Below are 22,702 nucleotides of genomic sequence, written 5' to 3'. Positions count from 1 at the left end.
CATTAACTTGGGGGCCAAACGCAAGCTCCCATCACCTTATGCCTTATGTAGGGCATTGTAATAATCACCTTATAAACATGACATTCCTAGCACAACCAAGTATGCCCCTACCTTTTTGAGCCAACACGAGGACTTTTGGTAACGTGGTTGCATACATGTTCGATTTTTTGGCAATGGAATGTTGATCTTCCTTCTATTAGACTTTATTGTTTAGAAGATAAAGATCATGATTATTCTTATGATGAGCAACTTGTGGAATTGGCTTATGGACAATTTCAATGCCAATTGTTCTACCATTTTGGGCCTTGTACTCTTGCTTCCTTGAGTACTGCTACTTCTACATGCAACTCCTACTTCTAGTGGCGATCACCTGTTAAATTAGATAGCTCATAATCAATTGCTACACAAGCTGTGGTTGATTCATGGAACAAGACAAATCACAAGGTGTAATCCTACCTTTGTATTAATTTTGCCGAGTCTGTCATATCACTTTTTCTTTTCGGTCAACACGAGGCTTCGGAGTACCTTTGCAAGTTGTACGAGGCCCACACCCTTGCTTTGGAGAAGACTTTATCGAGCCCTAAAATTTCATTGTTCTCTATCCTTCATGTTTTGAATGGTTGCAAAAATTGTAAGAGATGATACTGAGACTTGTGATACATATCACTCCATCTCTTTGATTGCTAGAAACATAGATGGTCTTATCTTGGGAGTTGAAAGGGCTAATTATCCTCCTTTCAAAAATATAGTATACCTTAAAAGCACCAAATTTGGTGATAGTAGTGTGGATAGCTTCGGTTCCTTCATTTGCATCATTATTTATACGCAACTAGTACGGCCAACGGCCTCGGCTGGAGGCTGCCTCTCTCTCTCTCTCTCTCTCTCTCTCTCTCTCTCTCTCTCTCTCTCTCTCTCTCTCTCTTTGCGTAGGCAGTCCCTTTCTCTCTCTTTTTTTGAGCTCACAACTACAGGCTACACTACCAGATGAAGCTCATTCGGCCACGTGTTGGGGCGGCGGGGGCGGAATCCTTCCCCCTTATATAATAGTATAGATAGATGTTAATTAGTGCAACGATGGGAAAAAGACATTGTTTTGCCTAATATTTGAGAGGAATACCACAAGTGCTAACAATTTTTTATTTTTGTTTTGCAAAAGTCACAATTGTGAGTGATTGTATTAAAATGTCACTAGTAGCTATACAAATCAGCCTCAAGCTCAGGTAGAGCAATTGCGAACATCCCAAACTTTCACAAAGTAGGGCTTGACTGGATGGCGAGGGTTTCCCTAAGCCAATCAATCGAGTTATGCCTTTTACTTACCACATAAATTATCTCCTTGCTTTCTTGAACAATCTCTAAGAAGCTAGCCATAGAGAGGTCGCTATCAAAGATTTGACAGTTCTTGGGCCTTGGCCTTCCAGATATCTCTGAAGAAGCAGTATCTAACTTGAGTACAGATTAAAAGTGCAGAACTTTGAAATTGTTTGCCACCAAGGAACAAATTCATAAGTGCTAACGATTTAAAAAAATGAAACACAGAGCAGAATAAAAAACGATGCTGCATCGGCGGGGTAGCGTTATGGTTACGTGAGCGTGCAAAGGATCGAGATTGAATCCTTTTAAGGTAAGGTAAAGTCCTTCTTAGCTAAGGAATCTACCAAAACCAAAGAAATGAAGAATCTGCAAAGTAAGATGTGTGCGCACGATTCAAAAAAATCCTATTGAAGGCGAATCTTCAAAAGATGCTAGGTTCTCGCCCACTATCAAGTTTCTTCTTTAAAAACAGTACAACAACAAATTTTCCCATATACTTCTACCAATTCTAGGCTCAACACGTTTCGTTGAAGTAATTTGTATATTTTTTTTGTGACTTCCTTACGTAAATTATTCGTCCAAATTCTAGCAGTAGTGTCACGCTAATGATGAAAAGTTGGCTTGGAGTTAACAAAGGGCTTGTTGTGCAGCTTGCTCATCATTGGGAAGAGCTACAAATTTTTTGCCATGCGTGTGCAGAGTCATCTCAAAGAAAGGCTAGGAAGGATTGCACTTTTCATATGTGTCCCCAAGCATTGGGTCATGCGATTCATCTTTGTTCCCCTACCTTTCCCCTACTCAGGCATAGTTCATCTTTCGGATCTTAGTAGGTACGTTCCCACCCAAACCTTTCAGAGAAGATCATGGTTGATCGATGGTGCACCCCCAAGGGGTATCCCACCTATCACATTACTTGTGCCTCTGTGCATTTTCCACCTCTCTAATGTGCAAATGTTAAACCCAATTTTTGTTTCAAGAAAATTCAAATGGAAGGCCGAGAGTGCCAATGTTTTGAGCATAGAAGTGTCAAAGTCGACGATGCAAAAGAGTAGAGCAATGGGGAGGATGCACGAGAGAGAGAGAGAGAGAGAGAGAGAGAGAGAGAGAGAGAGAGAGAGAGAGAGAGAGAGAGAGAGAGAGAGAGAGAGAGAGAGAGACTTTGTTGAACTAATCAACTGGGTAATGAATTAATGATTTACAATGGGGGAAAGGTGGTGCTTATATACTAGCCTAGGGGCCCTTAAGTACCACCCTTAGTAAATTGCCCTACCCAAGATTTGACAATAAGTAAAATGTATACCTAAACCCAAAATAAATAATGGGATCACATTGGGGTATTCACTTGAGATTCTATAACTTTAACACCCTCTCTACGGCTCATAATGAACATATGTAGGAAGACCAACTCGATGAAGACGCTACCGTGGGCACTCCAATAGTGGTCCCTACTTTGCCACCTTAGAAGAACGTCATCTTGAGTATCGGTTGCCTCAATTGAAATGTAGACCACACTACATCCAAGAATCCCCATTTGTGAAATATGAACACATCATGTCCAAACATTCCTAAACAATGGACTTTGAAACACATCCTATCCATAATCTGTCAAAAAATAATGGATTGGCGTGCACATACATAGTGTCTTTATATGTTGCATTGGTTCCTTGCTAGATGCACGTGCCTTGAACTCCGACCCATGAGTTCAAACACCGATAATTTGAACTTCAACGTATAGGTCCAAATCATTTGTAGCAAGAGCTATTTGCCCCTCTTTGCCACTCACAAGCCCTTGACTGAAGCTAGCTACGGCAATTGCCACCTGACTAGAAATATGGCATCATATCCACTTTGGTCGCCACCACATGTGCCATGCCGATCACCACATCTCTATCAAGCTTGCCTTTGTCTTTGTCCTCTTATGAGTTCCTAATTTTGCCTTTGGCTTCACATTCTCCAGCCAAACAAAGTGTCTTCTCCCATTTATAACAACAGCTCTCGGCCCTCGTGGCTTCACATTCCTGAGCCAAACAAATTGATGGCTTCCTTGTGAACTTTATCCAAGCATAGGATACTAATTGGGTGATGGCCCTACTGTCCTTTTCAAGCTTGCCTTTGCCTTTGCCTTTCTTGAACCTCGAATCTTGCCCTTGAAGACCAGGGCAGCTTCCGCCTCCACAAGAAAAGAGCTAAGATCCTTGGAATCTGGCTTTTACATCATGATTTGAAAGCATAATGGCTTGGCCAACATTGCGTACTCCTTAGGCAACTCCAAAGCAATCAATTGAGAACCTAGAAATGCACTATCCTTAGCCAATAGTTGTGCTTGGTTCATCTTAGGGTTTAACAACTGCGAAGCCATTGTCGCGCTCTTCCTTTGCACAAAGCTATGCCTTTGAAGCCTCCCTTGTGACCTACTCTCTCCGAGGTGTCTCAAAGTGGCATGGATTTTGTCGCCCCAGTGCAGTTGGCATCTAAGACGGACCTAGCATTGGTTCAACTGACCATCCACAACAAGGTGCATTTCAAAATGTAGCTCCATCAAACACTCATTGGCTATACCTCTTGTTGGTGGTAGGCACAAATAGGTTTTGGCATAGGTGTTTCATTATGCTCGACACAACGAAAGGCACCTCTCTTCTTTGGATAGAATTTTCGAATCCACGAGGGAGAATAACCCAACCGACTCCAGCATCCGCCACCAAATTTTTGTGTCCTTGAACATGGACAATCTGGAAATGAAACTGTGACAAGATGTTAGCCCATCACATCTACTTTTTTGAAAGATGCTTCTGTGATAGGAAGTAGCGTAAACTATGATGATCCGTAAAGACTGTAAAATCAGCTACAAGTAAAAAGTGTCACCACTGAGTAAGAACATGGATCACTTCCAATTGCTCTTTTTCATAAATTGTAAAAACATCCCGCTCTCATAAGCAATTACATGGCCTTCTTGCATCAAGACTGCTCCCAAGACTACAACCCCAAGCATCACAATAAATTTTGAATGACTTTTGCAAGTCTGGTAAGGCCAACATGAGTCGAGTTTTCAGCTTTTTCTTTGAGAGTATTGCCTGAACCTTTCAAAACATAGCCGATGTTGATGGAAGCCTTCCTGATTTGCTTCTAAGTACACCATTGTCAAGCAAAAATGCCGATGGAGCCAAAAAAGCATGCCGATCAAAATGCTAGCAAAAATGCCACCATAAAAAATGCCAATGCTTCTCTTCTTCTTAGCCATGCACATTCTCCTTAAGACCAACAAGCCAAAATCTTTGATACCATGCCAAAGTCGACAATGCAGAACTGGGGAGGATACACGCGAGAGAGAGAGAGAGAGAGAGAGAGAGAGAGAGAGAGAGAGAGAGAGAGAGAGAGAGAGGCTCTGTTGAAACAAAGTGCTATGGCTGCCAAAAAGTAGGATCCATTTCTAGATTGTTGCACGAAGAATTCATGTCCTCATTGTGGACGCAAAAAGCACAGACCCTCTACATGATGTTGCAATGATAACAAGAGCAACCACAACTAAGGCAAGGGCAAAGTGATGTAGCAAAACACGAAGAAGAAGCTGAAAAGAAAAACCATGTGCATATGAGGAACACAATGAGGATTTATAAAAATAAATTTATAAAAAGGCAAACCCTTTGTCTTAGAAGTCCAACCATGGAAAAAAATCGTATCCTTTAAGTGCTCCCTATTATGATTTCTTAATTATAGATTTATGGCTATCACACCCTAATTTAGCACTAGTCTTGTAAAGTGCCACATGGCTCATGACTAGATTCTAGTATTTTATGCATAATTTTTGCATATGACATAAAAACTTCATGAAACTTCTTGAGATCTTGTTAGGATGTGTAAGACTATGAGAGTCACATAAAGTTTTTACTTTTTAAAAAGAGCCTTTTTTTGCATAAAATTTCAATTTACTACTTAACTTTGGGCGAGTAGTAAATGTGGTCAATATTTATGTTAGCAACATAGAAGTGTGATAGGCTCATTACATACTTATTGAGGGATTCTTCAAAGAAATTTGAGTCTCTTAAAAGTAAAAAGTTCCACCATTGAGTCTATTCAGTAAAATTATACGCATTTTCCAAATTAGTCTATAGAGATGGCCATGCAAAGACAACTTCAACCCTTGATTTATTTCCTCGGCATTTTTTACCAACTCATACTATGTGTTGGGCATATTTTCCCGAGAGGGTTTTTTTGTTTAGATGTCCAAGTAATTGTTGAATTAATTTTACAAAAGCCTCCTAAAGCCACAAAAGTGGCTATTTTTTTGTAGGATTAGTGCTAAGCTAGTCCGCGAAAGATATTGCATGAATATAACAACGCTTTTGCTTTTCAATACATGCACTTCCCCTTTCAAGATGATATATATGGGATTAAGGGAAACCCTTTGGTTGAACTCATGTGCTATGTGTACATAGTTGCAAGTAACATTATCAAGGCTTACCCTATTGTAGGGGCAAATAGTGGTTGCTATTTGTTTGGATAGTCATTGGTTCTTGAGTATACCAATGATCAAGAGCCGCTCCTAGAAAAATGTCAAAATTCCTTAGATTAGTATCATCTAGCAGCTAATGATGTACGCTCTTGTGCCCATGCTCTAGCTCATCTCATATATAAATTATTGAGATGGAAAGAGAAATTATTGATGTTCTTTTGGTATGAGTGGTTTTTCCTCTTTTCCCATCAACCCAACAAAAAACATCAATACAACTTTTCATACGTAAAGATTTCACACATTACAAAGTTAAAGTATACAGGTGGAAACTTTGGGTTCATATTCTATGTTTATGTCACCACTAAGGTACTAAATCATGATAGTCATTGAGATTTGTACAGTAGTTTACAGGTTAACCTCTTCGCTGTTACATTACAAAGTTAAAGTATACAGGTGGAAACTTTGGGGTTCATATTCTATGTTTATGTCACCACTAAGGTACTGAATCATGATAGTCGTTGAGATTTGTACACTAGTTTACAAGTTAACCTCTTCGACGTTATATAAAGTTACCAAAGGTCATGCCTAAATGTGGGATAGAGAGATCAACTATTTTTGCCCCTTCATAGTAGGCAACTTGATCATATCATAAATTGATAGGATTTTAGCTTAGGGGAGTATACTAATAATTGAGGTGTCTATAACCGTATCTGGTTACTTATTGGAAAGAGATTAACGATGACAATACTCTAACAAAAATCTAGAGCTTGAAAATAACTTGTGAGAGGTTTTTATAGCGAATTTTGAAAGTGTTTGAGTGAGATTCAAAAATTTAAAGAGGGGATAAATGTACCTTCTCGCTACAAGATATACAAGATAGAACTATTGTTGTTGAACAATCCTTTAGAAAAATAGTTGAGCAAGGAACATCATATGACATCCTCAAACTATTGTGGCTCAACAGATAGTTTAAAAAAATGGTTGAGCAAGGAACATCATGTGAGCATGTTTTGAGTGCTCCATGAGCCTCTAGAATTTGAATGGAACATCAATAGGCCGACTGACACAATTTCAATTCCGCATGTGTTGTGTTGCGTATAAACTTCGTACTAGTGCGCCTTGTTTGAGATTAGCCATCCAATGGGAGTGGATGGACACTGAGCACAATCTAGAAAATCCCTAATTCATAAAGGGCTTAGTTCTTGGAGGTGCTCTAAATAGAGATAAGCATAAGATCAAGGCTATAGGATTCAAGTCTTTTGTGATCAACAACATATTATATTTGCTGTATTAAATACAATGCCAAGGATAGAAGAAGAATATGTATTCCATGTATTCCAATCAAATGATGTGCCCATCCTATTATTGCTAGTCAAGTGTGGATCCAAAAACACAAATAAAAAATTTACTGGAGATCAATGAAATGCTTAGAGTTCATTCAACACTACATTTTGTGCCCCCAATGACCAACTTTTTCTCCACAAACACAACCATTGAAGCAAGAGGCATCTCAAGCCTTAACACTACTTAGTCATGTAATTGAACACTAAAGTGTCCTATTTTCCTACCAAGCTTTGGCAATTTATTTATCAAGCTAGAAAGAAGTTTTTTACACATGGCTTCTATCATATGTGGTTTATGAGAGAAAAAAAACATTGGAATTTTCTCCATGTCAAAATATAAGCCCTATGAAGAGAATTGTAGTAAGTTGTAAATCATAAAATTCCAAGCTGTTTTGCAAAAAAAAAAAATCATCTTTTTCAGAGATGAACTTTTTTATGCTTGTAAAAGCCAAGTGTTTGTACTCAACGTTACAAAACAATGGATGACCTTCAAGGAATAGTTCCAAAGTCACAAGCAAGTTATAAACATAATGTCATGCTTGAGCACTTGCTACCCAAGAGCATAATTTTGGTCTTTCAAAGGTCCTCTCATCATGGAATTGGGACTATTCTAGTGCAATATGACGATCGCAATTGAGAAGCTAACATTCCCCATCGTCCACGACACAACTACTTAGAGTAGTGGTCGGGCTTGGGAGCTTTGGTTTGCTTTAGTTGTTGCTGCTCCAATCCTTATTGGTATTTGGTCCTTAGTTCTTTATCACTAGTATACATGAACTGCATTGTAATTCTATTCTTGTGTTCAATGGTTGAGTAGCCAACAAATCTGGCTATGAGGTTAGCGATGCTTGGGCCAAAGATCTTGCTTATGTATGTGAAAAAGCCTGTGTAGAATGCCTCCTTGAATGTCTGCATGTAGTAGAACGGAAAGAGCATTACCTTGGCATAAAAATCACAGAACACCTCTTTAGATGATTGCTCTGAGAGGTCATAGCATAAGCTTTGATTGCCTTCAAGAAATGACATCTATGTTGCATCTTTTTGTTGAGATGTCTATAAGAATCTGAAAAGCATCTTGGATGTTTTTACCAACATGATGCAAGCCAAATCCGGGATACAACATAAGAGATTTATTGTCAAGGAGAGATTCTCCACCATATATTCTTCAATAGGCTTGCCATTTGGTGGTGGTGGGAAGCGTGGGTAATTCAGCTAAGCTGGTTGCATTTTCTTGATAATGATGTGATTTTACCAGCTGTGGACCCTTGGGACTTGGCACTACACCGTATATTGCCTAATGCCCATTGGGGCATTGGTGTACAAGATAAGATATCTGGATGTCTTGTCAGCCAAATGTTACACCATGGAGGGTGTACCACTGATGGATTGGTGGCAAGCTCCTTAAGTAGACTCTCTTTGATTTGCAACACTTCAAACATGATCAAAGGGTAGGGGAGAGCTTGCTTATGCCACTCTTCATTAATATTATCCTTTGTAAGAATATTGACATTGATTGAGTGAAGAAATCTCTTCTCCCATTGCATGGAATGCTTCCACACTTGCTCAGTTTCATATTCTAATTTCTTTTTAAGCAAGGTCTCTTCTACTGCAATCAAAATTGTTGGAGGTGCAGAGGGGTTGACTTCATCTTGTGTAACCACAATCTCTGGGAGATTTGCTTTCGTGGTTGGTGTTTTTTCAAAACTCATGAATTGTAAAGTGTTGGCATCTCCCATTGTAAGTTCTGGTTGGTCCTCCTTGCAAGTAGATGCTTGAGCTTTTATTGCCTCTTGAGCTTTTCTAAGATCATCCTTGAGGTTTTCTATCTCCTTCTGGTATTTTTCTTCTCTCTATATAAACACTTTGGAGAGCTCTTGACGTTGCATCTGCTCTATCTTGGTTTTTGTTTCAAGGTCTTTATGCTTTTTCTCAAGAGCCTTGTAAGCTTCATTAGTGTTTTGTAATGTAGCCACAGTGCGGTTTGTCCTCAACTGATTGAGTAGCTAAGTCTGCCCTTGGCATCTAGACTCTGCCTGTGCTAACACAGCATTGGCTACATCAAGTTGGACTTGTACTTTCTGAGCGAAAGAGCTTGTATTTTTCAAGGCTATGATTACCTCTTTTAAATGCTTCTCTTGTTGTTGTGTTGCTAACTTTAGGACTTATATTTCTTCTTTAGCTTTGGCCTCATCATTGTGATCTTTAACTGTTACTAGAGGTTATGGATCTTTGGATGGCAAGCATAAAATTTGTATTTCATATGATCCATGGCCTCATGCACATATTTGGAATATTCATCTATCACTTCAAGGTTCTCATCCTATTGAGAAGCTTCCACTTTGTCTTGGTGAGATGGTCCCGCTCTCTCTTCCCTCGGTAGCTGCAGTTGCGGTTGCTCAACTGGTCTCTATTCTATCTATATGGGATCGTTCGGCACTTCCAAAGTAGTGATTTGATCCTCAAGAACTTTTGCAAGGTGAGATGTTGGTACCTCTTGTGGGGGACTGATCTTCATGCACTATAGAGGTGGTGGTGGTTGGAGCTTCATCTCTTCAATGACCTCTCTATTTCCCTTTGTTGAAGAACGACAAAAGATGTCGATTTGTGTGTGAAGATAGCTATGGTTGCTAGTTGGCGGTCTCTCATAGGCTTTCCACCTTGGGCAACTTTAGTGCATCAGCTATCTGCTCCTTTGTGATGTTTACTTCCATTGGGGTGTTGTTAAGATATGATATTGTGGCTCGACCGTCTTCATTGATAATGTGTATCAGCTCATATGCTATTTGATAGTCAATCCCACATGGTTCCAGCTAGATATAGTCTCCAAGGTCTAGCTTCTCCCACAAGGGTCTGTCTGTATCTTCTTTGGCTAAATCTATGGCTTCCTTTGGTAGCATTTGTACCTCCACTTTTGACCCTTGAGCACTTTTGAAGGTACCATGGTAAGTAGTGAAATGATGTTGGTCTTTAGCCATCCAGGTAACATTAGCCTCTTAAAGAGTTTGCTCCTCTCATCAATATGGTGGCAATTTTGCCAACTTGGCCTTCATAATTTTCTTCTTTTGAGTCCTCGAGGATGATGAGAGATGTCCTATCATGAGAGCATAAAAAAGTGTCTGTCGGACTCGTTCCAACCTTTACTAACACGTAGAAATGCTATAACAACAATTGAAATGCAAAAAACACAAAATCTAGCAAAGTCTACCTTTTGCATGCCAACGATGCAAATGTGCGCATATGATTGCACATTTGTGCCAAAGTGAATGTACAAGTTGTGTTGATGCTTTAGGTCATACGTATGCAGTTGGATGCTTTTTGGGCTCTGTGGTGAGAGTTACAGGAAAATTTGTGTCCGCTTTTTTTGCAATTAGAGCTTGTGCTTGTTTCTAGGAGTTAAGCTGTGTCAAACTTGATGAAACTCAATATGGATCTTCATAAAGACCATATAACACGTTAATGAAGAAAATTGACGAGAAAAAGTTTAATATGACATGTGTCTATCTTCAACATGTCAAAGATAATCTTGTAATGAATTTGAACTTTTTTGGCTTGATGTCTCATGTAACTCAAATTGGTGCTAACTAGGCTCTGTGGAAAGTTTGAGCTTAAGATGTGGTCCAAAAGTCCTCTTTGTGCACCATTTTGTGTAATTTTTGACAAAAAAGTGCAACATAGTGAAGTGAATGCATGATGTGTGACTCATGTGCGAGTTCCAAGTTTATACAAGGTATGTGGAGGTGGAGGCTTTGGAGATCATACTTATGCAATCAAATGTGCAAAAAGCGCTTTATTGAGAAATGATATTTTAGGCATGCTGAGATAACTTTTGCTTGATTTAGCATCTTTTGCCCTAGTTTTCTATATATAGCTTCTACTAGTGTAGTGAAGATCAAATGTGTCCCTAGTCTTGTGTTTTACAGTTCGTGTTAATTCCCTTGAAGTTGATGGCCCCTGCCTGAGTAGATTTGGAATTTAGGCTACCAGCTTGTGATTGTTGACCCCCAGGAGGTTAGTTTTTTAGGTTAGAGATAGCTGTTAGAGTGTCCCGTTAAAGTTTGAAGACAATTGGATTAGTATTTTTCACGAAAGTGCAAAATGTCACTTTGCAGCAAGGATATGGTAGTTTTTGCATATCCTGATGAGGAGACCTCTAATAGACCCCCGATTCTCTACAAACCCTTTACATTATGCTAGCTTTAAGTGGGTAAATATCCTGATGAGGAGACCTCTACTAGACCCCTAATTATCTACAAACCCTTTACATTATGCTAGCTTTAAGTGGATAAAACATGGTCCCAATTGGAGCCTTCTATCTTCGGTGCACCAAAGACTAGGTCAAGAAATATGTGTGCAATTTCACTTTTGACCCCACCCATGTGTTCATCTACTTTGGACGAGTCCTTGGTTCAAGTCTTGTGTGATTTGGAAGCCTGGTGGGTAGTACAAGTGTTGTTCTAAGTTTCCAAAAACTCCCAGATTGCTTTGTGTTGTTGTGCCCCCTAGACCTTGGTGGTGGACAAAGTGGTATTCAAAATGCTTCATGTTATAGTTAAGAACTTACCTCTCATGGCTGGATTGAGTAAGGCCTGGTAGGATGTGCATAGAAGCTTGCAAAAGATCGCCAAAATCTACTAATTAAAGTTCTCTCACAAAGGGCTACAATTCAAATGAGGGTAGAAATGGCCTAGTGGACTATACATACGTGGGCTTCTCAACTAATTTTCCCTCAAACCCCCTGTTAGTCATACTACATCATGAAGTATACTTTCCTATCAAAAATTTCTTCATTTGAACTCCGATTGCTCCATTTTTGAAGGTTTTGCAAAATCAGGTATTGTGGCCTAAATTTAGGCTTTCCATCACTGTTATTGGAAACATGCAAGATTTGACATGCTCATCCATCTTTGTTTCTTGATCATCATGGCTTTTTCCATGTTTCCATCTAGATGTGTTTGGCATTTTTTAAATTAAAAAAATTAAAGAAAACTACAAACTCACTCTAAAAGTAGAATTCCAAACCCAAAAATACAAAAACAAACCTAATTTTAGCGCTTAGCCATTTTTTTGTGGATTGCTCCATTTGGATCACTTTTTTGGCCAAAAAACACATAGAAAGATAAAAACTACGTTGTTTTGGCTTTTTTGGCGATATTTACAACACACACACACACACACACACACACACCTCTAGGGATTATCATATTACATATTCCCCTTTTTGCTTACTCATGAGGGCATTTTATTTTTAAGTTACAAAAATCTACATGTTAACATTCAAGCACTTCAAAACATTTCCCTTTTCCTAATCTGCCTCAGATATCTAGGTTTACATTAAGAATGCCTCCCCCTCTCCTTGCCCGAGTCCCACGGGTTGCATAGTGTAGCCTGGTTTGTGCAGTGCATGGGTGATGGTCATGTCTATACACAGTTGCGGTTGGCTCTACCATGCTATTGAAGGCAATGCAATTTGAAACACTATGTTGTGCAAGAGGTGGGTCTTGAGTAGTATACTCAAGGGTTGTCAATGGCAAAGTATCATGTTGAGTAACTCTCTTAAAGAGTAGATCTTGAAGTAGTTGCAGTTGTTCCTTGACAGTGGCATGTGCACATCCACAGTCGTGGTTCTGGTAGTGGTTGGCACTCTAGTGGATGGTGTTGTTGGTACTGGTTGAATCTTTGGTACCCATATATACATAACTTCCTGTGGCTTTTCCTTGAATTTTCCGTTGCAAATAGTCTTTGGTTTGATCTTGGCTTCAGGTTGCCACTTGGGTTTCCACATCCATTGATATGGTTGTGACCTTGGTTTTTGTGGTTGCGGTTGGTAGGGTGGTGTAATTGATGACTTCTTCTGAGTGTTCAATAGTTGTTTAGGCACCCAAATTTCCTTAGAGTTTTTGGTGAGTTGGGGTTTTCGGTACCCAAAATTACCTGGTTCCTTGCATGCTGATACTATGTGGATGGATTCGGTGTCAAATAGTGGGCATCGAATTTGAGTTGTTCTTGTTGTCTGGTAGTGTCAGAGTTTTGAGAGGACCTTTCCACTCTTCATGGATATGAGCAAATGGTACTCTGAATTGTCCACCCTTGAGTGTTAATGCTAAAACATTATCATCCCGATCTTGGATAAGTTATAGGTTTGCATCCATGGGAATCCTAGCACCATATTTTTGTTCATATGCTCATCTGAAATGCAAACAAAGGTGTGTGGGCACAGAAATCCATGCACAAAGATGTTGAGATTAATCAACCCCAATGTTGGTGTAAATTCTTTATGACACTCCTTGACTTTAGCTTTGCAATACTTTGGCTACATGCATTCTCTGCAAAAGGTCATTAGTTAATGGTAGATGGCATTTCCAAATACGACATCCACTAATGGAGTTTACCATAACCTCTCCATCTAAGGTAGCTAGTTTAATAGTCCCACTTGGAGAAACATTCTCAATGGCAAAAGGACCATGTCCCTTCTTCTTAAATTTGGGGATGTGTTGTTTCAGGGAGTAAACTAGTACCATATCTCCCTGCTTGAAGACCTTAGTTAACAAATGTGAGTCAAAGAGCTTTTTTTATTTTTGTTTTTATGCATACATATGTGCTATGGCCAGCCACGTTCATCTAACCAGTGTAAGTTCTCTAGTCATTCTAACAACTCATGGCCTTTCCATTCCAATTTGTACGTAACTCTAAGAGTGGGTAACAAGAATTCCATGGGAAATATTGCGTCTAGATCATAGACCAAGTTAAAGGGAGTAGTGTTCAAAGGTATTTTGAATGACACTCAAGAAGCCCACAAGGCTGAATGAAGATGCATTTCCCAATTAGTCCTTCTCGAGCTAACAATCTTAGTAAGTGCTTAGCTCAAGATCTTGCTTGTATGTTTGGCTTGACCATTTGCTTGAGGATGATAGGGTTCATATTTGTTATGGATCACCATAAACTCGTTCAATAATTGTTCTATCACCTCGGGGAGAAAATGTGTTCCTCAATCACTTACAAGCTCAATAGGAAGTCCATGCTGTGTGAAGATGCACTCATATAGGAATACTACACTGGTTTGAGCATCGTTCTTCCTAGTGGCTCTTGCCAAGTAATTTGTGGCCACCATAATATATTGCACCCGAGTCTTATATATTGATGGTTGTATTGGACCAACAAAATCTATACCCCACTTAGAAAATGCATGTGCTCCCATCATAGGTCGCAATGGAATACTGTCAATTCTTGTTGGCATCTTTGCTCATTTTGACATGAGTCACATTGTCAAACATACACTTTTGCATCAAAAAAAAGAGTTGGCCACCAAATTCCAACTATCAATACATCTCTAGCTGTAGTTTCATGAGAGAAATGACCTCTTGCAAGACCAGAATGCGCTTGTTCCAAGATAGGAAAGTATTCATCACGTAGTTGTTTGATTTTGTCTTGATTTCTCTCTATCTTTGTTTACTCATATCTTTAGGGAACGTCCTATTGATCACATACTCTACCAACTATTTACTCCATTGTGGTGTCACAAAAATGTGGAATAATGTGGCATGGGATATGACGGCTTTTTCCTTAAAGTGAGAACAATTGTTCACATAAACATGAACGTCTTTCCTCATAATAGGCCAATAGACCCCTAACTAGTTTAATCATTGTAAGGTTTGGTATTCTGCAAACTAGAGTCCTACAACCTTTGTATGAACTTGACTCAAATAGTTTGCATGTTCCTCAAGGCCAATACATAGAAGTAGAATCCCACCTTGTCTTTTCAATACAACCTTCCAACTAGCAATTTATATAGGGCATATTGCTCTACCAATTGTGGTGTGATGGGAAGTGGTATGTGAAAATCTACTTGAGCTATGGTCAATAGAGATACAAGGTCCTAACCATCTAGGAACCATTTTGTTGGAGAACAAATAAGCATCTGGATAATCATCATCTACCATTTTTGGTGCTTCCCTCAAAGTGATCCTTGATAGGTTATTTGATCTTTGGTGTGTGGTGCCCTTCTTGACTACCTTAATTTGTAACATAGCATGTTCCACAAGAGTTCCCAAGTTACTCATATCAGCTTTATGATCATTGACATCTTGGGTTCGAGCATGCTTTGGAGCCATTTTTTTGGTACTACACTTATACGCTTAGAACTTTAAATTGATCAATTTTCATAGTCATTTCCTTGACAACTAAGGTCATTTTTACGTTATTTCTATTATCATATACAATGTTACTTTTATCTTTTTATTTATTTCTTATTTATTATTTTTAATTTAAATAAGAGTATTCTATCTTATAATAATCATCAGTTAAATTAATCTAAGACTAATTTTTTTATCATAGGTCTATTTTACATATAGGTAATCTTGCTATTTCTCTTGAATATTTTAAAATTACTTTACTAATTTTTTTCTCGCTTTTAAAGTAAAAATTAGCATATTTTAGTCAAAATAACAATCAAAACAAATTATTATGTGTTTTCCTCATTACCTTAGATTTTTCTCATAGAGAATTATATTTTGTTATTTTCAGAGGTTGTGAGAGACTTGGGATAATCATGATAAGTTCTAATGCTTCAAATTAAATAACTAATTAATAATTTAGTTTCAAATTGGCTAAAAGTTAAGCATAAAAATTATAATTTAGCAAAATATTTATCCCACAACTATATCAATATGAGATTAATCTTAGAAAATTATGAATTAAATCTAATTACTATATATATAAATTTTTTTAATCTTAATTAATAAAAGAATAAGTGTGTAAATTATGAAATTGAAAATTTAAAAATGCGTTACTTATATGTATGCTATTTGTAATACAATTCTATTATCAATTTTAATTAATCTATACTTCAATTAAATCAATTTCTTAGTATTATTCAAAATACCAATTAATGTAATTAATGATAAAATTGATGAATGAAGATCTGATTATGCATAATAAGAGTGTGATGAGTACTCTTATGCATTAAATTCCAATTAAGTATGCACAAATTGATAGCTAGGCTATTTCTAATAATTTTGATAATAAAAAGAGTAGGTATAATTAGAGAGATTAGAGTAAGAGAGAACACACATGCATCCTTTCTAATGTTAATTAAATATTTAATTACTACTTACCTTACTAATCCACTAAAGTTTTTGCTCTCTTAGTGGTTTGTGAAAGCCTTTTCTCTAAGAGAAGTGGTAGCACTTTGTGAGCACTATAGAGGCAATCTCTATATCCAAAGTGTGAGTATGGCTGGTCTATTTATACCTGAAAAAATGTCCAGCTTGTTTTAAAAAAAAAAATTAATTTTTAGTTTTGGCCTCTTAAAATCATAATTGCGTTTTTTGTCTCCTTGTGGTACCCATCAGCTTGACCAATTTGTCCTCATCATAAATAGATAAGGCCACACAATCCCCCTCATTAAGATTAGTCAAGACTAAGCTCTCCTTTCCATGTGATTGCATGTCCCACTGTCCCCTCTTATGTGACTCCAAGTGATTCCATGTGCCACCCATGTGTACCTTTTGACTTTTTAATTATTTTAATGATAAATTTATTTACATACTTAAGTTAAGCTTTAGAGTCTTAGAATAGACTTTATAATCTTTTAACAACTTCATAGTAGTAAAAAAATTATACAATCACTAGGCTGCCATAGCCATAACGCTGTAGAGAACTAGTCGTAACCCAAAGAGCATAACTCCAATTGGGGCACTTTAAAGCTTGGAAGAAATCTTGAAATTTGACTGGCAAGAATTCTAAGGATGATCACATTTGATTCTACATGCTACTACATGCAAAATCGACACAAACAGAGAGCTGTCCCCGTACGACTACACGTAGAGAAGGCTAGTCGAGGACAAAAACTGCATCAAAACCGTCAAGGAGGTACAACAAGCTAAAACCTAAAAATTTATGGACTTTGGCTGAAATTTTTTAAGTTTGTACTTATGTTTTAGTTATATACAAGTCTCACTTCAAAAAACTCTCGCTAATGGGCACATACATTAACTTGACATTTGGCTCTATGCTAGTGACTTGCCTTGCACGTACATGTGCTTTACTAAAGAAAGCTAAAAAACCCACAAAAAAAAATCCCACACCTTTTGACATCAGGCATCATGTCCATATGTACAAATTTACAAAACATGGGTTGTTCAAAATGCGCAAAATGGCGTATGATGTCTCAAGTGCCAAATTAGAAGCCAAAACCTGCATCTGAGCTCACAGAAGTGTTTGTCATCACAAAATAGGCCTAGAGACCAAGTTTCATTCAATTTGGATCACTTTTGGCTTAGCTAACTTCCTCGAGAAGTTGCAAGCAATGAAACAAAAAAAGGAGTGATAGACCTATCTAAAAGTGTCAGAATCACAAACTGAGACTTGGACTGGTTAGAGTACATCAAGGAGAGTCCACAGTTCAAGTTTAAAGCAATTTTGAGTCAGTAGACATCATACACATATGAAGACTCCAGGAACAGGTTGAGGCGAGACGAGAATTTTGATTAATCAAAGGACTTCTTTGACTAGAATCCCAATTATCATTCCAAAACAAAATTTGGACACATGTAAGTGGACCAAAGCATGTATCTACTACTAGATCCCAATATCGGATTCAATTTTTTTTTTAAATCAAAACCAAGCTTTAGAGTAGCTCTACGGGATTCAGTGTAACGCTTGAACAATAATCAAAGACCCTTTGGGTCATTCATTGTTGGTCAATGTTCAAAAAACGTTGTTTAAGGTCTCAAAATGCATATGGAAGTTAGGGCTGACTAAAAGAGAAAATTTGAGAGGATTGTGAGGAAACGGCTGTGGTTTTGGACATAGTTTTGACTTTTTCCTAACCAAAGTACTTGAACACATTGGAATAAGTCAACTAGAGTTGTTAAGCCCAGGAATCATGTCTACTTTAGATTCAAACTCAGCTTATACAAGCTCCATTATCCCAATGATAGAGAAGCATCCACCCATAATGGATCTTCCAAACTTGTAGTTCATAAAGATCAATCGTGTTGAGAGTGTTTGGATGACTCATCATGAGAGTTAAGGACTATATGGATACATTGATGGTAGTGAGGTCAACCTTTATAGGTGCTTAGAGCCATACCCAGAAGAGCTGACCAATTACAAGCTCCTATATGTCTATACATACGGAGTCGAATGTCAATGGAAGTCTACAGTTGTTGACAAGTATGGACAAGAATATAGAGATGTGGAAAGCACAAATCCACGGACTGCACTTGAAATAGGTGGATATTTGGTCAATGAAGGACCACAAATATCTCCAACAGACACAAGAATTCCTACGAGAATTCCAAAAAGGGAGCCACCTGGATTCCCTCCTAGAGTAATAATGAGAGATGAAATATTCACAAAGATGGCAGACGTGCCTCCTCAAGTGAATCTCCCTAATGGATCAATCTCCAACAAAATGACCAATCCCTTTGAAGAAGACCAATATACAATCGGGTATCAATCGGACCAGACAAGGAGAGTGTAAATGTCGATCTATCCACCAATGAGAAACGTGGGACCAAATACACCACATTCATTGCAGTTTGGGCTACATCAAAATGCCATACCAAGACCAAATATCAATAGAGGTGGTTATTTGATCATCCCGAGACCAAGTGCACCACCATTATTCCCATCATATCCATATTTGAGTGAAAATTGAGGACCAACGATTAGATCGACTGTAACAGGGTTACCTTATGCAAAAAGAATAAGAATCCAGAGAGAGTTCCGAGAAGACCCACCTGTTGTGAGACACTCACAAGGATATGAACTAGAAGATGAAATCAAAGAAGAACCTAGGCATAATAGAAGGCCTGAAGCAAGAGAAGGGGAGAGTCTATGGTTAGTAGACAATCAGCGAGTTAGACCGTCCCAAGTCCAAAAAAGGGTACACAGGAAATACTCCAGAGATAAAAATCCGAGAGATCACGTAGTGGCTTTCAAAAGTGTTATTAGAGCAGAGAAAGTTTCAAATTTTACGACACAATTTGTGGGATTTCGGCTGACTCTGGAAGATGCCACAGCTACATGGTTTGACTCAGTGGAAATACGAGATTTTGAGACTCTAGATAAGCTATTTGAAGAATTCATCAAAGAATTCTCTCAAAACGACATAGCTCACAATACGGTCTTGCAACTTCACAGATTCAAATAGAAAGAGGGTGAATGAGTATGCAAAGTAGCATTACGACTCAAGAGATATGTCATGTTCTGTCCAAGAATGGAATTATCTACGCAAGCACAATTGATGTTGATCTTTATCCAAGGAATGAGACAAGCGGGTCTTTAGAAGGATTTACATATGATAAGCAGCCTCACACTAAATGAACTGATAAAAGAAGCTCTTTATTTGGTGGATAACTGTGAGGAATACAAACAAAAGGATTGTAAGAGTCAAGAGGACGACACATCCTCTCATCACAATGATTGATAGGTGCTTGTCATGTCGTTGATAAACTTTTCTTGATCACCTATCGATAAAGAAAAGTTTATCGACGACATGGTCAAGAGGTTAACTCCTCTTGTAAGGTCTAATTCAAGGGAGCTTAAGTGGTGAAAAATTGAGAGGAAATGGACAAACCATACGAGGGAAGAGTGCTACTATAGCATGGACTATACTAGGGGGATGTATGTAAAACCTATTCTAGTAGCACCTACTCCACCTAGATATGTTACAAAGAATGTGCCAAGTCCAGTAGGAGTTTCAAGGCCACTGTCTATCTTAGGACACCAACATCCGCTTCCAAGTGCTAGAATGCCTGTAGACATGAGGTATACACCAATGATAGAAGCATCTAATAAACAAATGCTAGTACCAACTACAATGTTTTATAACAACCAAAGTGATTACTACCCTTCAAAGCGACAAAAGATGAGAGAAACACATGGAGTGGTGAGGCCAGTACCACCTCCACCTCACGCGTTTTGACCTAAAAAAGAAGGTATGAGATACACGAAAGGACATTTAGCTCATTGTGAATAGCGGCTTAGCTAGGTTAGAGCTTGTTTATAGCCAAGAGGAAATGCAATAAGAAGCTCTTCAACCAGAGAGAGATTGTCACAAAATTTCTGGCAGCCACTTGGTCAAACAATGTTCCCATGACGGAGGTCACTCAAGTAAATGCCTACTGTCTTGATTGTAGCATCGTTCACTTGATCCTCGACCATCCAAAAAAACCAAATCAATTCATAAAGATCACAATGAATGTATCAGGTATCATTCAGCTACCCAGTAGCTCACAAAACCAAAATGCCATACAAGTTCCTTCTGTTATGCAAATGTCTCAACCTCCAAAAGAATCATCCATAGAGGAGAAACTGAGAAGTGCTAGTTCAAGAGGATTAGTCTTGGTAGAAAAAGTCAATGAACCTTTAGACTCCCTCTTAAAAGCCTATGACGGACGGCTTAAAAACAACCAAACCCAAGAACAAAGGTGGATGACATATCCATATGAGGAACTAGAAAAGAAAAGGCTTGAAATGTTCCAAAAAATGATTCAAACAACCCAAGCTTTACTAGAACCATCAGTTGAAAAACCTGACGATGTGACCCTTGTCCCACCTACACCAATAATCACACCAAGCCAAGAACAAATAGAGCCAGCAACAAGTCACGCCTAGCTATATCTGAGGGTTGTAAAGAAATAGACGATCTTGAAAAATTATGGAAACAAGTCAGAGAAGCCAATGAAGCCAGTGACCTAAGCAAATGAGTAAAGTAGTTTGGTTATAGAAGAGGAGTGTTTCTTCCACCAATACAGGAAATTGAGATTGGATCTCAAATGAATCTAGAAGTGCAATCGTATTAGGGAGACAAAGGATCTGTATAGTCTATGGACAATCAACCCCATTTGCTAAGAACATTACCGTCCTATACATGAGAGCATGAGGCTAAGTCACATGTTATTGCAGTCCCATCACACAGACTGTCTTCCAACAAGGTCATCAACTCAAAAGGGTTAATAAATATTCTATCTACCCCAGTCACCTGTACGATAATGTTAGTCGAGTTGCTCAGAATAAGACCAAACATGTGGACTACTGTGGGAAAATGCTTAGAGAAATTTGGCGTAAAAAACCCAAGGACTCAAATCGAGGAAGGGATTAAAGAGCTTGAAATGCCTCAGCTAAACACTAGGCCAGTGCTATTAAACAAGGTAGGCAAGTACTATGAGGGAGAGGATGGGAACACCACTTTTCTTGTAATTTCAAGGTGTAAAACCCATGGAAATCCTTGACAGCGGAGCTGGCATTGCCATCGCAACAAAAGAGATCTGGAAACAATGGGGAAAACCAACAATGAGAGCTACCAGGACGAAACTCCAGCATGCAGACGGGCACATGGAAAGGCCCCTACGACTGCTAGAAAAAGTAGTTGTCACTTCTTGCGGCGGCATTGAGTATGAGTATACCTTTGTTATTGTTGATTTTGACCAGAAGAAAAATTACAACATAATATTGAGAAGATCATTCATGTAGCAACAACTGAAAATGGTCCAAGGTTGGGGTTATGACAATATCTACTTGAGACATATGGAAACCATGATGAGAATAAAATTGAAGGACCATAGTTATAAGGATGTGAACCGAACCCCTTTGGAGGAGTTTGATTTTGCTATGATAGAAGGATCAGAACTTCCAGCATGGTTGGGTAAGCCTAAAGAACTGTATATGTGTGTGTTTGAATTAGGGTTGCAGAGAAACGCACACAGCTTGGAGAAGACGAAGGAAGCTTAAGGCACACAATAGAGAGTGTGTTACTTAGTGTGCAATGGAAAGATAGATAGCCCTAGAGTGATGGGCGTATATACAATGCACGGGGGAACAAACCTCCTAAAGAGGGAAAAAATGCCCCGGCGGTCCTAGTGTGTTCACACACATCACTACCACGTGTATATGGTAACAAATCCCCTCTGGAGTAATGCGGTGAACGAGAGCTGGCACATGAGTAAAGGGAAGTGCCATGCCGTGAGGACATGATTAGTCCACAAAGGGAAGTAAGCCCAAAGCTTTGCGGAAAGCTTCAAGCTTCTCACGAGACAATGATTTTGTGAAAAGATCTGCAAGGTTGTCCTGCATTGGCACATAAGCCAAGCTGATTCTCCTGCTAAGAGCCTCTCCCTGACATAGTGGTGATGCACCTCAATGTTTGTGCGAGCATGAAAAATTGGGTTCCTTGCAACTGCCAATGCACTCTGGCTGTCAGTGTAGATAGTGTTGGTAGTATCCTGTCCAACACCCAAATCAGCCATAAGGCATCTGAGCCATACACACTCAACCGTAGCTGCGAAGACTACCCTGTACTCAGCCTCACAACTCAAAGTGGCCACAATAGGTTGCTTCTTGCTCAACCATGATATACATGAACTGCCAAGCATGAAACAAAAACCACTTGTGGACACTTGAATGTCAAAACAACCAGCCCAATCTGAGTCCGAAAAGGCATGTAAGTCTGGCGGCAATGATCCCCCCTTGGGATAAAACAAGCCAAGATGTAAAGTGCCACTAAGGTAGCGGAAAATCCTCTTGACAGCCTGCCAATGCTTAGACCCTGGGCTATGCATGAATCTCCTGATTTGTGAGACTGCAAACTGAA

Source organism: Adiantum capillus-veneris, chromosome 2 (assembly GCF_014529385.1).
Source record: "Adiantum capillus-veneris isolate H3 chromosome 2, ASM1452938v2, whole genome shotgun sequence".
Classification (NCBI taxonomy): domain Eukaryota; kingdom Viridiplantae; phylum Streptophyta; class Polypodiopsida; order Polypodiales; family Pteridaceae; genus Adiantum; species Adiantum capillus-veneris.
The sequence above is the reverse complement of the archived record's forward strand: the minus strand, read 5'-3'. Positions refer to the sequence as shown.